We start from the raw sequence: 9,305 nt of genomic DNA on the forward strand, positions 1-9,305 counted from the left end.
CTTGGAGTGCAAGCTCATCAAAGTCCAACATTCGGTTCGTCGGCAGCTCGATAGTGCTTCATTGCGAAGGTCATAACTTATCCATCCAGAGTGCAACTGAGGTCAATGAGCACTTGATGAAAATCTTTTTTGGTAAGCTTTCAAATGGATCTGGTTTGACCTCAACATCACATCGGCAAAGCCTCCAAACCATCATGACAAGTTGCCGTTGTTTCTACCGAAAGCTGCGTCGTTGTCATGGGCCTGATATTCACCCTTGGGACCCTAGCCCAAGTTGGAGCATGCCCGAGGAGAAGGAGAACACCTCAGAGATGCCCAAGGACATCTTCTTCCTTGTCCACCACCTTAGGAGGCAAGCAAGGGCGTCCAAGCCAAGTTGGAGGCCCAATCTATGTCAAGTTTGTGTCTATCTCGGGTTCCAGGAGCAGTCTATAGTAAAACGGACGTCCAGGTCGCATACGGACTCTGTTTTCGACAATCCACGTTTAGATGGGAAGATAATTTGATAAGGGCAACCAATGGAAATGGTCCCACATCAAAGTTCCTTCGGAATCAACGGGAATCATCGAAATAAGTTGACGTCTAGAATCTGTCAGGGCACTGTGTCATCGTCTTTTGGGCCGTTTGGGCCTTGTAACGTGTCGGGACTCCTTAGGGACGCGAATGGGGGTCCTTGGATGCCCCTTAGGCTATATAATCAATAACTGCCGCCTACGTTAGGGTTTGATTTTTTCTTTAGATCAATCTACCTTTGAACAGTCGTCATTATCAATTTGTGAAACCCCACATTAAGATCTTAATCATACATCTGTAAGTTGTCACTTTAATTGAGTTGCATTTTATCTTGTTGTTGTTTGTGTTCTTCGATTCGCAGCAGGGATTAGCCTTATTGGCAAGGTCAACAAAATTGTGACACGAATGATCACCTAAGGAGACGTGGTGCTAAGGTTGCAGGGTTCAGGTTTTTGTGATCTGAAGCTGGATCCGTATGTCGCTCTCCGACCAAATCGATAGTTATCTTGAACTTGACGGAAGATCGGGAACCCAGTCCTCATCAAGTGGTAATCAGAGCTTCAGGTATACCGTCAGATTCACATCTTACTCTTAGTTCGAGTGTTTTTGCCTTTGTCTCATAAATCCAGAAAATTGCCCTACAAAATATACTTGTGTTCATCATTGTTCTTCCCCTATCCCATTAGCCGTTTTGCCATTGCAATATTTTTAATTTCAGTTTGCTTTATTGATCGGTCGTCCCTTGCATGTGTTTGTGTTCATCGTGTCTAGGTCTTGTTTCAGTCTAGTCTTGCATGTTTGTCTTGGCGGCGCAAGTATTCTGTATTTCCTAAATTCTTGCGTCGAATCATACTAGCTGTTTTGTCCTTGCCATAGCGCCATTGTGTATGTCCATAAGTTTCAGCCGAATACATTCCTTTTGTTCCTCGGCATAAACACAAAGTTTCGGTTGCGTTGGGAGATTTGTCGAAAACCCAATCTGGTATAGTTCTCCTTTTTGAAGGCAATATACACGTTGATTACTTCCCGTGCATGCAAAAGTCCGGTGCGGTCAAAGTCTCCTTTTAGAACTTTTGGAAGATACACTACTAGATAACAGACTTTAGAACGATGTCCCAAATTAGCATTAGCCTCGGCATTTTTACCCCCGGGACTAAAGGACCCTTTAGTCCCGGTTGGTATTGGCATTTTTTACCCCCGGGACTAAAGGACCCTTTAGTCCCGGTTGGTAATACCAACCGAGACTAAAGGTCCCTGCCCAACGGTCGTCCGCGGGGCAGGAATCTTTAGTCCCGGTTTGGGTGATGCCCCAGGAATAAAGATTAATCTTTAGTCCCGGTTTGGACCCCTAACCGGGACTAATCATCCCGGTCTATAATTCAGCTCATTTCTTCCTCCCCGAGCCCCTAGCCATTCTATTCAAACTCACTGCCTCTGTTCTTCAGCTTGCTGTTGTTCTTGCTCTCTCCCCCTCCATTGGTGTTGCTCTTCGATTTTGGAGGTAACAAACTTAATCCTCTTATGTTTTATCAGTAGCTTATCTTATTTTGCGATGTAGATGCATGTGTAACTTTATATGTTGGACTTTATTATGATTTTATATGTCATTTTTAGCTCAAAATCACATGATGATTTGCATATATGTTTGGATAAACAAAAGTTAAATTAGTTCATCAAAATCACGCCTCGCTCGTCCTCGCTGGAGCACGCGCCATCCTCGTCCCCGGTGGCTTACGTGATCTTAGAATTAATTTTTCCATGAAATAAAAAATTTAGAAAATTGTTAAAAAATTGTAGAAAATCCGTACTAGTTGAACTTGCGGACCGTGTTCAGCTCAGCAAGCATGTTCTCTGCCGAGCGATAATAGACGTCAATGAGGAGCTTTGATTCTACGAGGGAGAGCGGCAACGGTCGTGGAAGACCGTGTTCCCTTTCTCGTAGAATCGGAGCTCTTCCTTGGCAAGTACGGTGCCATTCGGTGGAGAAATGATCGCCGAGATGATCACGTAAGCAAGGTCAACTAGTACGGATGGTTATTTATTGAAACATGTTTTTGAGCTATAATTTGATGGATATTTGATAACTTTAGACCTACAAATGTCATCTACAAATGTTACTATCCTCGGCAACCTAAACGCCCACGAGCTCGCCGATATCGAGCAGGTCACTTAGAATTATTTTTTCCATGAAATGAAATACTTAGAAATCATGCCTTTTATTTTTTAGAATTAAATTTTCCATAAAATGAAAAACTTAGAAAATAATTAGAAAATTATAGAAAATCCGTACTAGTTGAACTTGCGGACCGTGTTCAGGTCGGCGAGGATGTTCTCTGCCGAGCGGTAACGGACGTCAAGGAGGAGCTTTGATTCTACGAGGGAGAGCGGCAACGGTCGTGGAAGACCGTGTTCCCTTTCTGTAGAATCGGAGCTCTTCCTTGGCCAAGTACGGTGCCGTCTGGTGGAGAAATGCTCGCCGAGTTGATCACGTAAGCAAGGTCAACTAGTACGGATGGTTATTTATTGAAACATGTTTTTGAGCTATAATTTGATGGATATTTGATAACTTCAGACCTACAAATGTCATCTACAAATGTTACTATCCTCGGCAACCTAAACGTCCGTGAGCTCGCCGATATCGAGCAAGTCACTTAGAATTATTTTTTCCATGAAATGAACTACTTAGAAATCATGCCTTTTTTTAGAATTAAAATTTCCATGAAATGAAAAACTTAGTAAATAGTTAGAAAATTATAGAAAATCTGTACTAGTTGAACTTGCGGACCGTGTTCAGCTCGGCCAACATGTTCTCTGCCGAGCGGTAACGGACGTCAAGGAGGAACTTTGATGCTACGAGGGAGAGCGGCAACGGTCATGGAAGACCGTGTTCCCTTTCTCGTAGAATCGGAGCTCTTCCTTGGCCAAGTACAGTGCCGTCCGGTGGAGAAATGCTGGCCGAGATGATCACGTAAGCAAGGTCAACTAGTACGGATGGTTATTTATTGAAACATGTGAAATCCATACTAGTTTTGTTTAAATATATCATTTTAGAAAATATGAAATTTACACTAGTTTGCAAAAATAAGTGTAGAAAGTAGATGACAACTGGTACAGGATCATCGGCCTCTCGTTCGGTTGCGAAACGACTGAGGCCAGAACTCCCTCTCATTATCTGCGGCAAGTATAAGCAGAAGATTGTGATGGAGTACCATGTCAAGAGATAGGGACCCAACAAGGGTCGTGTTTTCTACAAGTGCCCGGATCGCGATGTGAGTTTCTTACGCATTTTATAATTATGGCTAATTGACCTGCTTTTCTTGAATATTTTTGACTAAATATTTTTTGGCTTTAATTTCAGTGAGAGGGCAATGGATGCGATGGTTGGTACTGGGAGGAAGATTATGCTACATACGTGTAGAATTTGGGTGCGCTTGAGGTAGCGGCTGCTGCTGATGAGGTAGTGAGCCAGCAGGACAAGCTTATTGATATTCAACAGAAGAATGATTTGTCTGTTTTAGTTGCGTACGATCACAAAATAATTATGTTACTGAAGTGCATTGTAGTTTTAGTTTGTTTAGTGATAGTTGGGATTGCTTACGTTGTAGCCAGACTTAGTTAATTAATCAACCGTGTGTGTGTTATTTATGTTGTGTAATAAAATACTTAATTATGTTCAAGGTTTTCATAATTTATCGTGTAATACAGATTATGTCACGCCATTGGATATACAATGCCGATCGCCGCTCCCAAGACTTTATTGAGGGCTTGCACTATTTCTTAGGTGTGGCCGAGGCAAATAAGCGGGATGGTTTCATGTGCTGTCCATGTGCCCTATGTAAGAATTTAAAGGAATATTCAAGCTCAATGAGTCTTCATTCACATTTGCTTAAGTCAGGTTTCATGTCAAACTATATATGTTGGACTAAGCATGGAGAAAGCGGGGTCATGATGGAAGAAGGTGAAGGAGAAGATTTAGACATTGATGACGTTATTGCTCAGTATGGTGCCTTTGATGATACTACAATGGGGGGAGATGAAGAAGAGGTAGCGGTAGAAGATGATCTCGGTGATGCTCTTGGCGATGCCATTCGTGATGCACAACAAGAATGGGAAAGTGAAAAAGAGAAAGTTAAGTTCGAGCGCATGCTTGAGGATCATAGAAAGTTGCTATACCCGACGGCCGAAGAGGGGCAAAAAAAAGCTGGGTACTCCACTGGAATTGCTACAATGGAAGACAAAGAATGGTATATCCGACAAGGCATTTGGGAATTTATTGAACCTCATAAAGAAGATGCTTCCGAAGCCAAATGAATTGCCCACCACTACGTATGAAGCAAAAAAGGTTGTCTGCCCATTGGGATTAAAAATCCAGAAGATACATGCATGTCCTAATGACTGCATCCTCTACCATGGCAATGAATACGAGAATTTGGATGAATGTCCGGTATGTAAAGCATCGCGGTATAAGATCAGGCGCGATGATCCTGGTGACGTCGAGGGTGAACAACGTCCTAGAAAGAAAATCCCTGCCAAGGTTATGTGGTATGCTCCTATAATACCACGCTTAAAACGTTTGTTCAGAAATAAAGACCATGCAAAGTTGTTGCGGTGGTATAAAGAAGACCGTAAGGTAGACAATATGCTGAGACACCCAGCTGATGGGTCCAGTGGAGAGCGATAGACAGGGAATTTCCAGAGTTTGCAAATGAGGCTAGAAACTTAAGGTTCGCCTTAAGTACAGATGGTATGAATCCTTTTGGAGAGCAGAGCACTAGTCATAGCACTTGGCCAGTTACTCTATGTATCTACAACCTTCCTCCATGGTTATGCATGAAGCGGAAGTTCATTATGATGCTGATCCTCATCCAAGGTCCAAGGCAACCTGGCAACGATATTGATGTCTATCTGAAGCCATTAGTTGAAGAACTTCTAGTTTTATGGAACAAACCAGGTGTACGTGTCTGGGATGAGTACAAACAAGAACACTTTGACCTACGAGCAATGTTGTTCGTAACAATCAATGATTGGCCTGCTTTAAGTAATCTTTTAGGTCAGACAAACAAAGGATATAATGCATGCACACATTGTTTTGATGACCTTGACAGTATATATTTGAAAAGATGTCGAAAGGTCATGTACCTTGGCCATCATCGATTCCTTCCTTTGAATCACCAAGTAAGAAAGAAAGGGAAGCATTTTAAAGGTAAGCCAGACCACCGGAAGAAGCCTCATAACCGAACCGGGGAAGATGTACTTGCAATGGTCAAGGATGTGAAAGTAGTATTTGGAAAGGGACAAGGCAGTGAATCTGTTCCCAAAGATGCTAAGGGACATGCACCCATGTGGAAGAAGAAGTCCATCTTTTGGGAGCTACCCTATTGGCAAGTCCTAGAGGTCCGCAACGCAATCGACGTGATGCACCTGACAAAGAATCTTTGTGTGAACCTATTAGGATTCATGGGTGTGTACGGGAAGCCAAAGGATTCACTTGAAGCACGCCAGGACTTGCAGGGCATGAAAGAACGAGATAACCTTCATCCAGAGAAGACAGATGATGGACGTCATTACTTAAGTCCTGCTAGCTACACGCTTAGCAAAGAAGAGAGGGACAGCATGTTCGAATGTCTAAGCAGCATCAAGGTCCCATCAGTATTCTCCTCCAATATAAAGGGTATAATAAATGTGCCAGATAAGAAATTCCTAAACTTAAAGTCCCACGACTGCCACGTGCTTATGACGCAATTGCTTCTAGTTGCTTTAAGAGGAATTCTACCTCCACATGTACGTCTAGCCACTGTGAAGCTATGTGCATTCCTCAATGCAATTTCTTAGAAGGCAATTAATCCAGTGGAACTAGCTACTCTACAGAATGATGTGGTTCAATGTCTTGTCAGCTTTGAGTTGGTGTTCCCTCCATCCTTCTTTAATATCATGACACACATCCTAGTTCATTTGGTGAAGGAGATTAGTATTCTTGGACCTGTGTTCTTACATAACATGTTCCCCTTTGAGAGGTTTATGGGAGTCTTGAAGAAATATGTGAAAGTCCGTTCTAAGCCTAAAGGAAGCATCGCCTAGGGCTATGGAACAGAGGAGGTCATTGAGTTCTGTGTTGACTTTATTCCTAACCTTGCCCCGATTGGCGTTCCCGAATCACGACACGAGGGGCGACTCAGTGGTAAAGGAACTTTAGGGAAGAAAACATATATCGGCATGGAAGACGATTATTTCAATAAAGCACACTACACAGTTCTTTAGAACTCGTCATTGGTGCATCCGTACATCGAGATACATAAGGAGTTCTTACGATCCAAGTTTCTAGGGAAGACTGAAGCTTGGATTAGGCGTCAGCACATGGAAAGTTTCAGTGGTTGGTTGCGAAAAGAATGTCAAGGCGATGACAATATTGATGAGCAACTGTATTTGTTGGCTAGGCAACCATCGTGGCATATCCTCACGTACCAAGGGTACAAGATAAATGGGAATACATTTTACACAGTTGCCCAAGATAAAAGGAGCACCAATCAAAATAGTGGTGTTCGCATAGATGGCACAGATCCAAATAGGAATATACAAACATATTATGGCCGCATAGAAGAGATATGGAAACTAGACTATGCACCTAATTTTAAAGTCCCTTTGTTCCGGTGCCAATGGGTGAAGCTGACCGGAGGAGGGGTAACAGTCGACAAAGAGTATGGAATGACAACAGTGGACCTCAATAATATTGGGTACAAAGAGGAACCATTTGTCCTTGCTGACGATATGAGTCAGGTGTTCTATGTGAAAGACATGTCTACAAAATCAAAGAGAGGAAAAAACGAAGACATCAACTCAATGATCAATGAGCCAAAGCGCCACATAATTCTTTCTGGGAAAATAAATATAGTGGAAATTGAAGACAAGTCAGACATGTCAGAAGATTATGAAAGAAATGTCCGAATTCCACCCTTCATAGTGAAGAAAGATCCAAGCATCATGTTAAATGATGAAGACACTCCATGGTTACGACAAGATCATAACCAAGGGTCATACGTCAAGAAGAAATTCACTGTTGTGCCCGCATGATACAACGATGCATGTTTAATATATTATGTTTTAGAGACGGATATTGTGTAATATGTTATGACTTCACAATTGTAGATATTGCTGAGATGATCAAACTTGGTATTCAGAGTTTTTTCATCTGAGGTCATTTAGTGTCTCATTTGAGCAAGTTTGACCAAGTCAAATTTGGTCAAATAAAAAAACAACACTTTGACTCTAGTATTATGAACTCTAAATGACTTCAAATTGAAAAGTTTTGAATACCAAGTTTATTAAACTCATCAATATCTACAATTGTTGTTTTGGTCAACTTTCCATTTGAGAAAGTTTGGATGGTTCAAATTTGTGATTTTTAAATTTGGACGCCTACAAACTAGTTTTCGGGACCCTAGATTGTCTCAAATTGAAAAGTTTTGAATACCAAGTTTGTTAAGCTCATCAATATCTACAATCCTTATATAGGCCATTTTTTCATTTGAGAAAGCTTGAACAAAATGTAGTTCAAATTTCACAAGTGTGTGACATAGTTTTAGAAAGTCTATATGAGATTCAAGAAGTTGTGACTAGTGTTTGATAAAAATTTCTCAAATGGGAAAATGAGCTATGTAACAATTGTAGATCTTGCTGAGATGATCAAACTTGGTATTCAGAGTTTTTTCATCTGAGGTCATTTAGTGTCTCATTTGAGCAAGTTTGACCAAGTCAAATTTGGTCAAATAAAAAAACAACACTTTGACTCTAGTATTATGAACTCTAAATGACTTCAAATTGAAAAGTTTTGAATACCAAGTTTGTTAAAATCAAAAAGATCTACAATTGTTGTTTTGGTCAACTTTCCATTTGAGAAAGTTTGGATGGTTCAAATTTGTGATTTTTAAATTTCGACGCTTACAAACTAGTTTCCGGAACCCTAGATTGTCTCAAATTGAAAAGTTTTGAATACCAAGTTTGTTAAGCTCATCAATATCTACAATCCTTATATAGGCCATTTTTTCATTTGAGAAAGCTTGAATAAAATGTAATTCAAATTTCACAAGTGTGTGATATAGTTTTAGAAAGTCTATATGAGATTCAAGAAGTTGTGACTAGTGTTTGATAAACATTTCTCAAATGGGAAAATGAGCTATGTAACAATTGTAGATCTTGCTGAGATGATCAAACTTTGTATTCAGAGTTTTTTCATCTAAGGTCATTTAGTGTCTCATTTGAGCAAGTTTGACCAAGTCAAATTTGGTCAAATAAAAAAACAACACTTTGACTCTAGTATTATGAACTCTAAATGACTTCAAATTGAAAAGTTTTGAATACCAAGTTTGTTAAACTCAAAAAGATCTACAATTGTTGTTTTGGTCAACTTTCCATTTGAGAAAGTTTGGATGGTTCAAATTTATGATTTTTAAATTTCGACGCCTACAAACTAGTTTCCGAAACCCTAGATTGTCTCAAATTGAAAAGTTTTGAATACCAAGTTTGTTAAGCTCATCAATATCTACAATCCTTATATAGGCTATTTTTCATTTGAAAAAGTTGTAGAACAAAAAATACTACATTTTCTTTATTTTTATAGGTTCAACAAAAAATTCCTGTCAATTTTGGTCAAAAACCGAGACAAAATTGAAACATTGACGTTACAATAATGTGATAATAAATTTTCTATCGAATAATATTAGTTTTATTAATTTTAAGTTACAAATATATTTTTGCATTAACAAAATACTTAGTATTAGTAACATTTATATTCTATA

This window comes from Miscanthus floridulus, chromosome 10, assembly GCF_019320115.1.
Source record: "Miscanthus floridulus cultivar M001 chromosome 10, ASM1932011v1, whole genome shotgun sequence".
Lineage (NCBI taxonomy): Eukaryota > Viridiplantae > Streptophyta > Magnoliopsida > Poales > Poaceae > Miscanthus > Miscanthus floridulus.